The sequence below is a fragment of the Taudactylus pleione genome, unplaced genomic scaffold (assembly GCF_031769625.1).
Source record: "Taudactylus pleione unplaced genomic scaffold, aTauple2 ptg002270l, whole genome shotgun sequence".
NCBI classification, from domain to species: Eukaryota; Metazoa; Chordata; class Amphibia; order Anura; family Myobatrachidae; genus Taudactylus; species Taudactylus pleione.
Window position 1 is genome coordinate 30,972 of NW_028286661.1, and position 13,776 is coordinate 44,747.

Below are 13,776 nucleotides of genomic sequence, written 5' to 3' on the forward strand. Positions count from 1 at the left end.
GAATACAGAGCTATGAATAGGAAGTCTTGGCAAGTTGCGGCCATTACAGCCTTGAGGGCTGGTGAGGAGTGCCCGACAGGTGGCCTTTGGGCCATGTAGCAGGATGCTGCCTTTGGGTCATGTAGCAGCCTTAAGGGCTGAGAACTCTTGGCTGAATGTCACTGTTGTGCGACTTGTGCCATTGGGTTGACACAACAAGCAGCAATTGGTTCAGAATTTTCTTTTTAAAAAATGAAAGGGGGCATGCAGGAGATGCTGTCTGTGGTCATTTCAATTTCTGGACATTCATAAACCATAACATTAAAAATGTCAGGCAGCAATTCCCAAACCAGCACATAAAGGAAAGGAAAAAGGTGCAAGATGGAATTGTCCTTGGGCCCTCCAACCCACTCCTATGTTGTATTTAAAACAGGACATTCACAGTTTAATAAACCAATCACTCCAGTGACAGGAACCTCCACTTGAGGCTAAAATGATTGGTTTGTTTGGACCCCCCACATAAAAAGCTGACAATACGCAGTGGACATTGGTGGCAATGATCCCATACACAAACTGCTCTTACAATACATTAGATGTCATCATCGTCATCCTCATCAGTATGTGCATCCTCCTCTTCTTCATACAATATGAATTTGTCCCCGCTGGAATCCACCATTACAGAGTAACACGCTTCTGTATTTTTTGGACTGAAGTGCTGGTAAAGGTCTTCCTCATGGAATTTGGAATTCATTTTGATGAACATCATCTTTTCCACATTTTGGGGAAGTAACCTCCTACACACTGGAGGGTGGGCAACTTAAGTACAGCAAAGCCAGTTTGTGTAAAGGACCCCAAATTGCCTCTTTTTTTCCTTCCAGTAGTGAAATGGACTATCTGACATGCCTATTTGGATGCTATCCCTAAAATAGTCCTCCACCATTCTCTGAATGGTGACCATATCAAACAAAGTTATGATAGACATGTCACTCATTGTAGGCAGTGCTTTCAGACACAACCAGATGTCATTAGATTTTGCTCGACTGATCTGCATCACCACCAGCAGTGGGTCACTTAGGAAAATGTAGTTTTTTCCTGGCAGCTGTAGAAACTGAAGGAGGAGATGCTGCCGTGTCACATTCTGCTTGAGCTGACAATTTTTTCACCACCAGTTCTTTGCATCTTTTCAGATTTATGTCCATCCGAAAGAAAGACACAGGTATGACTTAAACCTAGGATCAAGTATGGTCGCCAAAATATAGTGATCTGATTTCAAGAGATTGACGACCCTTGGATCCTGTCGAAGCGAATGAAGGGCTTGATCTACAAGTCCCACATACTTAGTGGAATCACTCCGTTTCAGCTCCTTCAGTTTCTCCAGCTGTTTTTGCAAAAGTCTGATGAGGGGAATTAACTGACTCAAGCTGGCAGTGTCTGAACTAAGTTCAAAGGGCTTGAGAACCTTGCACAACACGGAAATTATTCTCCACTGCGCTTGACTAAGGTGCATTCCCACTCCTCTCCCTATGTCATTGGCCGTAGTGTAGCCTTGGATGGCCTTTTCCTGCTCCTCCATCTGCTGAAGCATATAGAGGGTAGAATTCCACCTAGTTACTACCTCTTGCTTCAGCTGATGGCAGGTCAAATTCAACAGTTCTTGCTGGTGCTGCAATCTTCGACACGCAGTTGCTGAATGTCGAAAAATGTCCAGAAAATCTTTTGTGCCACGCAGAGCATCTCCTGCACGCCCCTGTCATTTTTTAAAAATTGTTGCACCTCCAGATTAATTGTGTGAGCAAAACATGGGATGTGATCGAATTTGCCCACATATAATGCTTGCACAATATAGCTGGCATTGTCAGAAATCACAAATACAGAAGAGAGTCCAAGTGGGGTAAGCCATTTTGCAATGATTTCCCTGAGTTTCTCTAAGAGGTTCTCAGCGGTATGCCTCTTAGTGAAACCAGTGATGCATGGAGTAGCCTGTCTCTGAATGAGCTGAAATTTGTTAGATGATGCTGCTGTTGGTGCCACTGAAGGCAATACACCCACCCAATGGGCTGTTACAGTGTTTGCTCTGTTCCACTTGTCCACATACTGTATCTGTGGTTAAGTAGACAGTGGATACAACGGCATTTCTGAGGACATTAATTAAGTTTTTTTTAACATCCCTGTTTTTCTAGTGAAGTAGAATCTAGATGTGATTTGGACACAGAACCTCATTTAACTGTCTAAAACCCACTACATATTGGCAGATATTGGACTCACATCTAATACCAGCATAGATGTGATGGCGGCAGTGATCCGCTGTGCAACTGGGTGACTGCTGTCATACTTCCTCCCCCTTGCAGAAATGTTTATGGCCACAGATGGCTTCCCTGCATGCCCCTTTAATTTTTAAAAATATTCTGAAATACCACGTTATTTTTGTGGGCAAAACAATGGACATATTGTTCACCCATGCTCTCCCCTCCTCCCTCAAAATTTGCTCCTGAATCAAAAAATGAAATAAAATTTACTACGAATCAACCCTTCCTGTCCCTGCCTTCAAATACATACATACTCCATCTCCCATTGGCCTCTTGATGAATGAAAATATATGTTTCCTTATGTGGGGCGTTGAACTGCCACGCATTTGTGCTGCTCACTGCTGCCACTTAGCTTAGTCAGCCAGCTAGCTTGGTGCAAATTTTGGTCCTAAACTGGATGAAAACTATATGAGTTGATCAAAATTGACTGGAATTGAGTGGAAATTAATGTTATGGAGGTTAATAATACTGTAGGAAAGAAAAATGCTTAAATTATGCGAATTTAGCATTTTTTATTCATTTTTGAAAGAAAATACAGATCCAAACCAAAACACGCAAGGGTGGTTTTGGCAAGAGCAAATCTTGATCCAAAACACGAAGGAGATACAGATCCAAAGCCAAAACACGGGGGTCAGCGCACCTCCCTAATTCAGAGTCCAATTGGTGTAAATGTCAACATTTCAACTTAGTATATTGTATAAATGGAAGTTCAAGATGTCATAATGTATATCTCATCTTTACATGATGTATTTCCACTCTAGATCATGCCACTCAAAAGAGAGATAAAACATAGTGCAACCCAAACATAAATGTATTCAATTTAATATTCCATTACACTCACATGAAGGTGGTGAATAAAGTACATATCAATCAAGGTATACAGGGTTCCCCAACATGATGTGCTTGTAACAACAGCAACTTTCATATGAAAGGGGGCTTCAGCCTCTATCACTTTCATATAGTGTAGATTATAGATACCAGGGTGTATGGTTCTTCTGTACACGGTGTGTTTCCACTTTAAACCATGTAACACAAAGAATCCATCTTTCTATCCACATGAAAATTGCTGCTTTGCTTATGTATCCTGTCGGGTGAATCCTGTATGCTTTTATTGATATGCACTTTTTTTACTTCTTTTATGTGAGCACAATGGTTTATTACATTTTACCTACTTTGCCATTTTGAGTTGCACTATGTTTGTCTTCTATCTTTTTTGTGGCATGATCTAGAATGGAAATACATAGTGTAAAGAGGAGATACTGTAAATGCTCTGACATCTCGAATTACCATTTATATATCAAGTTGAAGTCTGGACGTTTACACCAATTGGACTCTGAATACCCTAACAAGGTTGTTTTGTTCCTGTGTTATTTAAATTCTAAGGGAAAGTCATATAACCTGTTTTTTAGCGCCATTAGATTTCACACTTTTATTATATATACTTGTTCAAAGGAGTTGAGAACCTTGATTTAATCTGGATGCTTAAAATAGGCTCATTGCACACAATATAGGGGATTTTTTTCGTCATTTATTTTTCGACATTTACTTCAATACACTTCTCCCATAGATGCTCCAACCTCTTGATTCCATTCAGGAAAAAGTCCAGTGATTGGTCCTCAGACCAAAGCTGTACAGCAGTCATGACATCATCTTCAGACACAAAAGTCTTCCCACGAATGTGTTCTTTGAGTTTGAGTGTGAATTTTCAGAGGTGTCATCTTGCAGATATTTGCAGATATTTATTGATGGCTTCATTTTCAGATTTGTCCATTGTTCAGTATTCTCCATTTTCATTGTCAGGAACCATATGGAAAGTTCTTCAGGTGAGGACAAAAGCCAGGGGGTTAGGGTGGCTAGGGAACAAGCAGGTGAGTGACAGTGCTAGGTCTCCCTATTGCAGCCAATCGATAGATAGTAATCGATAGTTGGTATGAGATGCTGAATGGCTATGGTAGTCGATAGTTGGTATGAGACACTGAGAATCGATGGTAGACAGCACTTGGAATGAGACACTGGGAATCGATGGGAATCGATAGTTGGTATGAGATGCTAAATGGCGATGGTAGTCGATAGTTGGTATGAGACACTGAGAATCGATGGTAATCAGCACTTGGAATGAGACACTGAGAATCGATGGTATGCGATGCTAAATGGCGATGGTAATCGATAGTTGGTGTTAGTCACGAGGAGGATTCACTGGGAAGGAGTAATGCAGTACCTGAGATGCAGTCACAGTAGAAACCACTATAGCAGCAAAGTAAACACAGGGATGCAGCTAGACAGCTAAATTAGTAATTAGCTTGAAGGCTGACACATGTAACACAGAGAGGCAGCTTGAGAGCTGAGCAGCACACTGTAAGTCAACACAGGATCTGTTACATGATACACTGGAGTTCTTTGAGAGAGCTGAAGTAGCACGCTGAAAATTAGCATGGGAACTAATACAAGTAACACTGGAAGTCAGCGTGAGGGCTGAAACAACACACGGGAGATACTTAACAGAAAACACTGGAGAGCATAACAATCACTGGAACAGTGAAGTTGAACAGCAGTTTCCTGTTCCTGGAGTCAGACTTAAATAGCCTTAGGAAGCTGTTTATTGAATCAGAGGATGAGCTGAGTGACCGCAGGACTGCCATTGGGAGAGACAAGTCACGTGATATGGACAAACATGGCTGCGCCCATGCCCGGCACCCCGGGAACCAGGACGCATGCACAGGAATACTCAGTCACCACTCACCTCCACTCCCAGCAACTAAACACCTAAGCTCAAGGACGCCGGCGCAGAGGTGAGTAGCAGCCGATCCCCATCCACATTCTGACATTCATCTTTTAGTGATGTTGTTCTGTCTATTATTAAATATCTGCCAAATAAAAACATAATTGTGCTGTAATTTTCTACAGGTTTCTACTGTGACCTCTAGTACATACATACAGAGAATTAATATGGGGTGACCTCTACTACTACATCAGGACACAGACTTTTAAATCCACCCTTGTAAATTACCTAAAACTGAAATACTTAAAAACTAATAGCGCTGCTGACTCAGACCACATCACACGCCTGCAGCTGTCTCAGGATAATGCTATTCCCAACAAACGCAAATAAAAAAAGAAGAATCCAATCACTATAAAAATTAAAAGTGCATCATCAGCAATAAATCTAAAATGTTTGGTACCAGAAGTCTATAATTTGGAATATGTGCATAGCATAATGAGATATCATGGGAATGGGACCCAAATCTAAACACCAAATGCATTAATGTTTCATATAAACTTCATACACACAGCCTGCTGGTAATTTTATACAATATCTATAGTCATTTTGTGCACCAAACAAAGTTTGTGTACATACACAGAATTAATTTATGTTTCATATGTAAACACCTCATGCACAAGGCCTGAAGATAATTTTATTATAAACAAAGTTTCTGTATATTGAACCTCAGGAAAGCAAAGGTTTCATCCTCAAAAAATTCTATATTCTGAAATATTTGGATATATGAGACTCAACCTGTATTTACTATACAGTATAATCAGCACGGATAATAATTGACATCACTACACCTGTCATTTTTAATACTTTTGAATCCTGTGAGTTGTGTGATTATTATGATTATATTAAAGGTTATACAGTACCATATACATACATATAGACCATACTTGCCTATCCTCCCGATTTGTTCGGGAGCCTCCCAAAAATCGGGTGCTGCTCTCGGCCTCCCGGTAAGGCAGGCAAGCCTCCTGCAAGCTGCCGACCCCTCCTGCCCCCCCCCCCCCGCGATTCACATTGAATCGCGTCATTTTGGCCCCGCCCCCTGCTTCACAATGCCGGGATTATCGGCATTGTGTAGCGGGGGTGGGGCCAAAATTATGCGAGTGCATGTCCACACCCCCACTCAACCCACAACAGCCAGCCACGCCCCCCAATTTTGCCGATCTGGCTGCTCCCTCCCTGAAGGGCCAGCCACAATGTCGGCATCTCTGATATAGATATGTGTCTTTGATATTATTTACATTTATTATTAGAGTCGTGCTCTGACCCCCGTGTTTTGGTTACTGGATCTGTATTTATCGTCGTGCTTTGGTTTTGGTTTTGCAAAACTACCCTCAAGTGTTTTGGTTTTGCATCTGGATTTTAAAATAAAAAAAAAAGTTTTAAAAACAGCTAAAATCACGTAATGTTTGCAATCCAAAATGTAAAATCCGAATTCTGAACCACTGTAGTGTAGCCTTGGATGGCCTTTTTCTGCTCCTCCATCCGCTGAAGCATATAGAGGATAGAATTCCATCTAGTTACTACCTCTTGCTTCAGCTGAAGGCAGGTCAAATTGAACAGTTCTTGCTGGTGCTGCAATCTTCGACACGCAGTTGCTGAATGTCGAAAATGTCCAGAAAATCTTTCATGCCACGGAGAGCATCTCCTGCACGCCCCTGTCATTTTAAAAAAAATGTACCACCAGTTTAATTGTATGAGCAAAATATGGGATGTGATCGAATTCGCCCACATGTAATGCTCGCACAAATATTGCTGGCATTGTCAGAAATCCCAAATACCGAGGAGAATCCAAGTGGGGTAAGCCATTTTGCAATGATTTCCCTGAGTTTCTCTAAGAGGTTCTCAGCGGTATGCCTCTTAGTGAAACCGGTGATGCACAGAGTAGCCTGCCTCTGAATGAGCTGGCATTTCTTAGATGCTGCTGCTGTTTGCACAGTTGGAGGCAATACACCTACCCAGTGGGCTGTTACAGTCATGTAATCTTTAGTTTGCCCTGTCCCACTTATCCACATATCTGTGGTTAAGTGGACAGTGGGCACAATGGCAATTCAGAGGACATTAATAAGATTTTCTTTAATGCTCTTGTACAGATTGGGAATTGCTATTCTAGAGAAGTGGAATCTAGAAGGCACATTGTAGTGGGGACACAGGACCTCCATTAACTGGGTAAAACCCACTACATTAATGGTGGATACTGGACGCACATCTAATACCAGCAAAGCTGTGCAGCTTGGTGTTTGCTGTCATATTTGTTCACCAATGCAAGGGACTGTGTGATAGTCAATTGTTTTGTTGAACTTCCTGAACTACTAAAATTAGTCTTCTTCCTGGTCCCCCTCTGGGATGAAGATCCACTTATAGCAACAGCAGCAGCAGCAGAAGTAACACTCAATGATCCTTCTGAGGAACAACGGATAGGAGAGGAGTCAGTCCTTATTATATTGGATGCAGGACTACTTCCAATCACGAATGAGGATGTCGATGATGATGCAGGTGTTGGTGGTGAATATTGCAGGTGCTTGGATCCAGATAGAACAGTGGAGCTTTGTGACACTGAACTGATTGTTGTTGTTTTTTTGTCCCCAAAGTTTCTGTACCCTTTCCGATTTGATGAATGCGCTTCAAGTGACGTAACAGGGAGGAGGTTCCAAGATGTTTATGGTCCTTGCCTCTACTCACTGTTACTTGGTTATGGTTACAAATGGCTTAACAAAGGTTGTCCGGAGTTGGGGGGAAATAATTCCACACATGAGAAGTGGATTTTTTGGTCCTTTGCCCAGGCATGGCAACAATGGGATATTTCCCACCATGGGCAACAACTGTTGCCTGATTTACAGTTTTTACACAAACATCCTTGCCATCAACATCCTCATCATCAGCAACATCCTCATCATCCTTGTTGTTATCGCCAACTACATAAATATCCTACACATCCTCCTCGTGCAATTCCACAGAAGCATCCTCGATTTCTATGTCAGAAGGCACACAAATGGTGGAAGGAGGATCCTCTTCAAGTACAGTATTAGAAAGGTCAGGCTCACATATGGCAACCATGGACACACTTGTACTCTCTTCTGGGATTTCTGATTTTTTACAGAGCACACAGTTGGTTCCGGTGTCTTACTCGTCTTAGCAATTGTAATTTTTTTGTACCTCTCCTACAAGCAGTGGGGCTTAAATTATCACTAGAACCATCAGTCATATATACAGGCTAATGCCTTATCCTTTCCTTGCCACTTTGTGTAGTGAATGGCATATTGCCAATTTTTTGTTTCTCTAAAGCTGACTTAGCTTTACATATTTTATGCTTTAACAGGGTAAAAGTTGATTTTTTTAGCCTGACTTTTTGGCCTGACTTAAGCCCTGGTAGATCAGCCTTCGAAGATGACGTTGACAACCTTGCATCATCATCATGACTGTTGCCAGCAGCTACAAGACTGGTATGTGGATGCTGCTCTCCGGTCATGTGACTGTCCTCCATACTTACTATGCACACAACCACACACAAAAAATATTGTTGGTTTTATTTTTATTATTTTGGGCAGCAGCCCCTCGACAGACAGAAGCACAGCACCCCTGCGCACCTGTGCCAATGACAGGTGTGGCTAACACGCACACAATTTTTTAAATTATTTTGGCCAGCAGCCCCTTGACAGACAGGAGCACAGCACCCCTTATGCAGCTATGCCGGTGACATGGACAGCCCAGTGTGGCTGACATGCTACAAAAAAAATTGTTTATTTATTTTTTGGGCAGCAGCCCCTCGACAGACAGCAGCACAGCACCCCTGTGCACCTATGTCAATTACAGGTGTGGCTAACAAGCCACACAAAAAAAATTGTTCCTTTTATTTTTTTAACACTGGGGTGAACCCCTGAAAAGAGGCAGCAGCCCTTTAACAGACAGCAACACAGCACCCCTGCACTGATGACAAGTGTGGCTAACACTTATTTATTTATTTATTTTCCCACTGGGAGTGGGTGAAGAGCACACCTGTAGGACAGAGCACCCCCTGGACAACACAGCACTACAGCCAGCCAGCCCCTATGGACAGGACAAGTACAACAGCCAGCCCCTATGGACACGACAACAGATAGACAGCCCCTGTATAGACAACAGCCAGCCAGCCCCCATTGACTCGACAACAGATAGCCAGCCCCTCTATAGACAACAGCCAGCCCTTATGGACAACAGTAGCCAGTATTAAGTATTAACAACAACACAGCACAGCTCCCAGCTCCCTCTCTCTTCACTCTCCACAGCCGGAATTAATTATGGCGGCGAATCGCGGGACATTTATAGAATCCAAAATCCACGAGAGTCCAACAGTGGGATGATGACGTTTTGCCTCGTTTTCAGATCTAAGACAGGCGGGCAGATCCGAACTGACTGGTATCAGCCTCGGATCCCCGTAATTCGGGTGGGTTTGGTTCTCAGGGAACCAGACCCGCTCACCTCTAGTTGAATCATGGTTTCTATACTCCTGCTGATGTTAATACTCCCACACATAATCCCATTCCAACACCGCTCTAACTGAAAAATGGAAGCTAATGTCATGACCAAAAATGTAGGGTCAGGGGGGGGATTTTTAATTTAAAGACAAATATCTAATGAGTCTTTTCAAGCGTACTTATACCCCTTTCACACTGCCAGCAATTACCTGGGTTAGTGCACGTGAACACGCATGCAAACCGGGTTATTGCTCAGTGTGAAAGGACCAGGTTAAAATAACCCAGAATTTCAACTAGGGATGTGCGCCGACCCAGGTGTTTTGATTTTGGTTTTGGTTTTGGATCTATATATCCTTTAAGGTTTTGGATCTGGAATTGGTTTTGCAAAACCACCCTCAACTGTTTTGGTTTTGGCTTTGGATATGGATTTTTTTGTGTTAAAAAATAGATAAAAAGTATTAAAAAACTGCTAAAATCATGTAATTTACGCAATCCAAAACCCGAAATTTGGATTTAAAATCCGAATTCCGAACCGCAAAAAGATCAGACCGTGACCCGGATTTATCCAGATCTCCTCAGGAGATCAGAACCTCCACTCGGATTTACCCTGATTCACAAAATTCTGTTGAATTCGGATTTCTGGAGAACCGAACCGCACATCTCTAATTTCAACCCATTTAACGACCAGGGTTGAACATGTGTTTAACCCGGCTCACGGTGCAATGTGAATGGGTAACCTGGGTCGATGCGACCCGGGTCCCATTCTCAGCACAGGAAGAGCCAGCACTTGGAGGTGATCTCATCTCCAAGTGCTGGCTCAGCAAGTGATGGCGGTGATGTCATGGACGTGGCAATTAGCCAGGTCAGGCTGCCAGTCTGAAAGGGATCTCACCTGGGATGGACCCGTGTACAAAATTCTGGGTGCGACCCAGGAGAGCGGTGTGAAAGGGGTATAAGATGGAGTGTAGAGGGTTAGTCATAAACAGAAACAAATACTGATGATTTGTAACATTATCACATGGAGAGGCAAAATATTTAATCATCATTAATAATTGTCATATGATTTCTGCACATATTGATACATTTATAGTCAGCTGTGTATGAGAATGTTATAATGAGAGTAAATAACTATAGGATTCTGCTGTATATATATAAATAGAACAGCCATATATATTACTATAAGGTTACAGATACAGGTCAGAGACTCATCCCGTCCTCTGTGACAGAAGACAAGAGAATGGAAGCCAGACCCAATTTGAAGCTTTATCATGTGCATGGGATGGATTCCAGGGACCACCTTAAATGTTATTTTGATTCAGAAAGTGCATTCAGAGATGAGGGAGTGGTGTTTATTATGGAGAAGCTGCACAGCGCATTAGTGACAGGTTTGTATCCAGGATAAATTGTTGCTTTATCTACATAATATGGTTATTCTGAGTACCAGAACAATGAAATGGGTGACTTTACAGTGTACAGGCAGGGGTGTAGTGTTGGCAGAACTGGTTGAGCTTGTGATCCGGTGCTTTTTTTTTTCTTTAAAAATGTAAAAAGTAAACTGCCATGATCGCCCAGGATGTAGTTAATTTACCTCCACATGGAATGCCGGCAGTGGAGCACTGCCACCGGAATCCCGACATCAGTTGAGATGCTGGAATCCTGACAGCCGGCATTCCGAACATATGTATAGCGGGCCAGGTTAACTTTTAGCCGCGGGGGAGGGTTAGGTTTAGACACCACCAAGGGGGGTTAGGTTTAAGCTGCGGGGGGGGGAGATAGGGTTAGGCTGTGGGGGGTTATGGTTAGGCACCACCAGCAGGAGTTTAGGGTAAGGCACTAACCCTAAACTAATGGTTTAGGGTTAGGCACTAACCGGGAGAAAGGCTGGGTACACACCTAAAAGACCGGCAATTGTGTTGATGTTCAGGGTGATTTGCCTTCACCCTGGACATCGCATGATTGCCGGTACATACTTTAAAGATTTAATGAAATATGGAACGATCACTGTTCCGTCCTTAATTAACATGTACAACCTCACATGCAATATCGTGTAAGTGACTGTGCAGCACAGCCAATCACACGATATTGCATGCAACCGCGGGAACGCTCAAATCGGGCATACACACTGCACGATATGGCTGATTTGTTGTTCCGATTTGGCTAAATCGACCAAATTGGGCCGATAATGTGCAGGTGTGTATGCACTCTTAGGGTTAGGGTGCGGGGGGGTTAGGATGCTGGAATAGAGGGTTAGGGGGAGAAGGGGGGAAGTTTAGGATACATACCTAGCCCTTGTTGGGATTCTGAGCATCGGGATGCCGCTGTCTGTGTTTTGCCGGCCTGCATCCCGACTGCTAGTCTCCCATACCCAACCCATTGTCAAGTCCACTGGTCCCAAATGGAACTGCAGAAGCACAGAGAAATAATGCTGGCACTGTGCTCAGGGTCACGGAAGCTCACACTCTGCCAATGGTCTGACACTGCACCACTGGAGAAGTCCAGTAACCAGCCACACGGATGCAATAGTGAGGAAGAGAAGACGTCAAGGCGTGGAGCAGAGCTGTTAAGAGCTGTAGAAAAGACAGAATAAGGAGACTGACTGGAGAGGTAGGTGTGTGTGCGCTTGTGCGTGTGTGTGTGTGTATGTGTGTAAGGGGTGTGACCAGGGGAGTAATGATCTTACTTCCATGGGTGTATTAGTGCTCTGGTCCATATTACTGAAGTGAAACTTTGGGGTAAATGTAATAGGGTTTGAGATTTTCATGTGGGACAAACTCGAACCTTCTCACACATTTAAAGGTCTGAGTTTGTCCCACAACTCACCAACTGTAATAGCTTGTGAACTTGTGAGTTCGAGGTTATTACATTATGCAAGTGTGTGAGAGTTCTCTCCTATGAAAACTCGGACTTATAAGGCATTATAAGGTCTGAGTTATACAGAAGCCTTGACAGATCAGCGAGATCCTTGAAAGCTTCTATGTTAAAGAAAAAAAAAATAGTTAACAGTAAAACAAAATGACGTGAAGGTTCCCCCCAAAAAGCATAACCAGTACCAAGCTCTGTTGAGCCTGTCCTGGTTCATAAAATACAGGGGGGAAATGTATAGAGTTCCCCTGTATTTTAGGAACCAGCACAAGGCTCTGTTCAGCCTGTCCTGGTTGTGGAAATACAGGGGACAAAATTAGTAGGGGTCCCCTGTATTTTCCATAAGCAGCACCAGACTCTCTCTAGCAGAGGTGTAATGTCACAGCCGGGGAACCCTTTCACCGGGTCCCCTGGCCAGAGCATTACATCTGACCGCTAGTCAGCCCTGGCTGACTAGTGGTCAGATGTAATCCCTGGGGAGGTAGAGACCACCAATAAAGGAGTTCTCTATCTCCAGGACACAACAGGCTTGTGCTGATAGTCCTGTGTGTAAACAATAAATTGAATAATATTGTCTTTTTCTGGAGAACTATAGGTCCCAGCAAGCTCCCCCACATGCTGGTACTTGGAGAACCAAAAATACCAGCATGCAGGACTTTAAGGGCCTGCTGGTATCTGTTGTTCACTTGCCAAAGAAATATTAAAATAAAGACAAGACTCACACTCCTTGAAAGTAAAATTTTAATAAAGTTAATATGCACATTCCCATTCATGCATACTCACCTAGAATCCCTGTAGTCATTCACGTCCACTTGTACAGTAGAATCCAACACCTGTTAAAAAAAAAAAAAATCAATACTCACCTATTCCTAATGCAGATCATGTCCTCTTCACTCAAAGTAGACCTCCACAGGGTTAAAAACAAAAACGCACACCCGAAACCAGGTCAGACAGGAGGAAGGGCACGTGAGTTTTGACATTACAGGATCCACCAGCCAGTCAGCAGGCACCTCCGTAGAAGCTTATAGGAAAGGGTCCTGGACTGCACACCCTGAATATATATAATGGGAGGTGCCACCTGTTGAGACTATTATTGCAGGCACAGAAACATAGGATCTGCCCGCTGATTGGCTCTGAGCGGTCAGCCTGTCTATCACACTTTCCCTCATATACTTCATTGGTGGGAAAGCACCATCAAAATCTATGGTGGGAACCGCTACATTGTAGCCTATGATGGGAATCGCAAGTTTAATAGAGGTAGTGCCCACTGATTGGCTGGTGGCTCCTGTAATGACAGGACTCACGTGGGTCCCGATCATTCATGTGGAGGAAGGGTATGTGTAAACACATACCATTCCTCCTGTCCGACCTGGTTTCGGTTGTGCATTTTTTTTGTTTT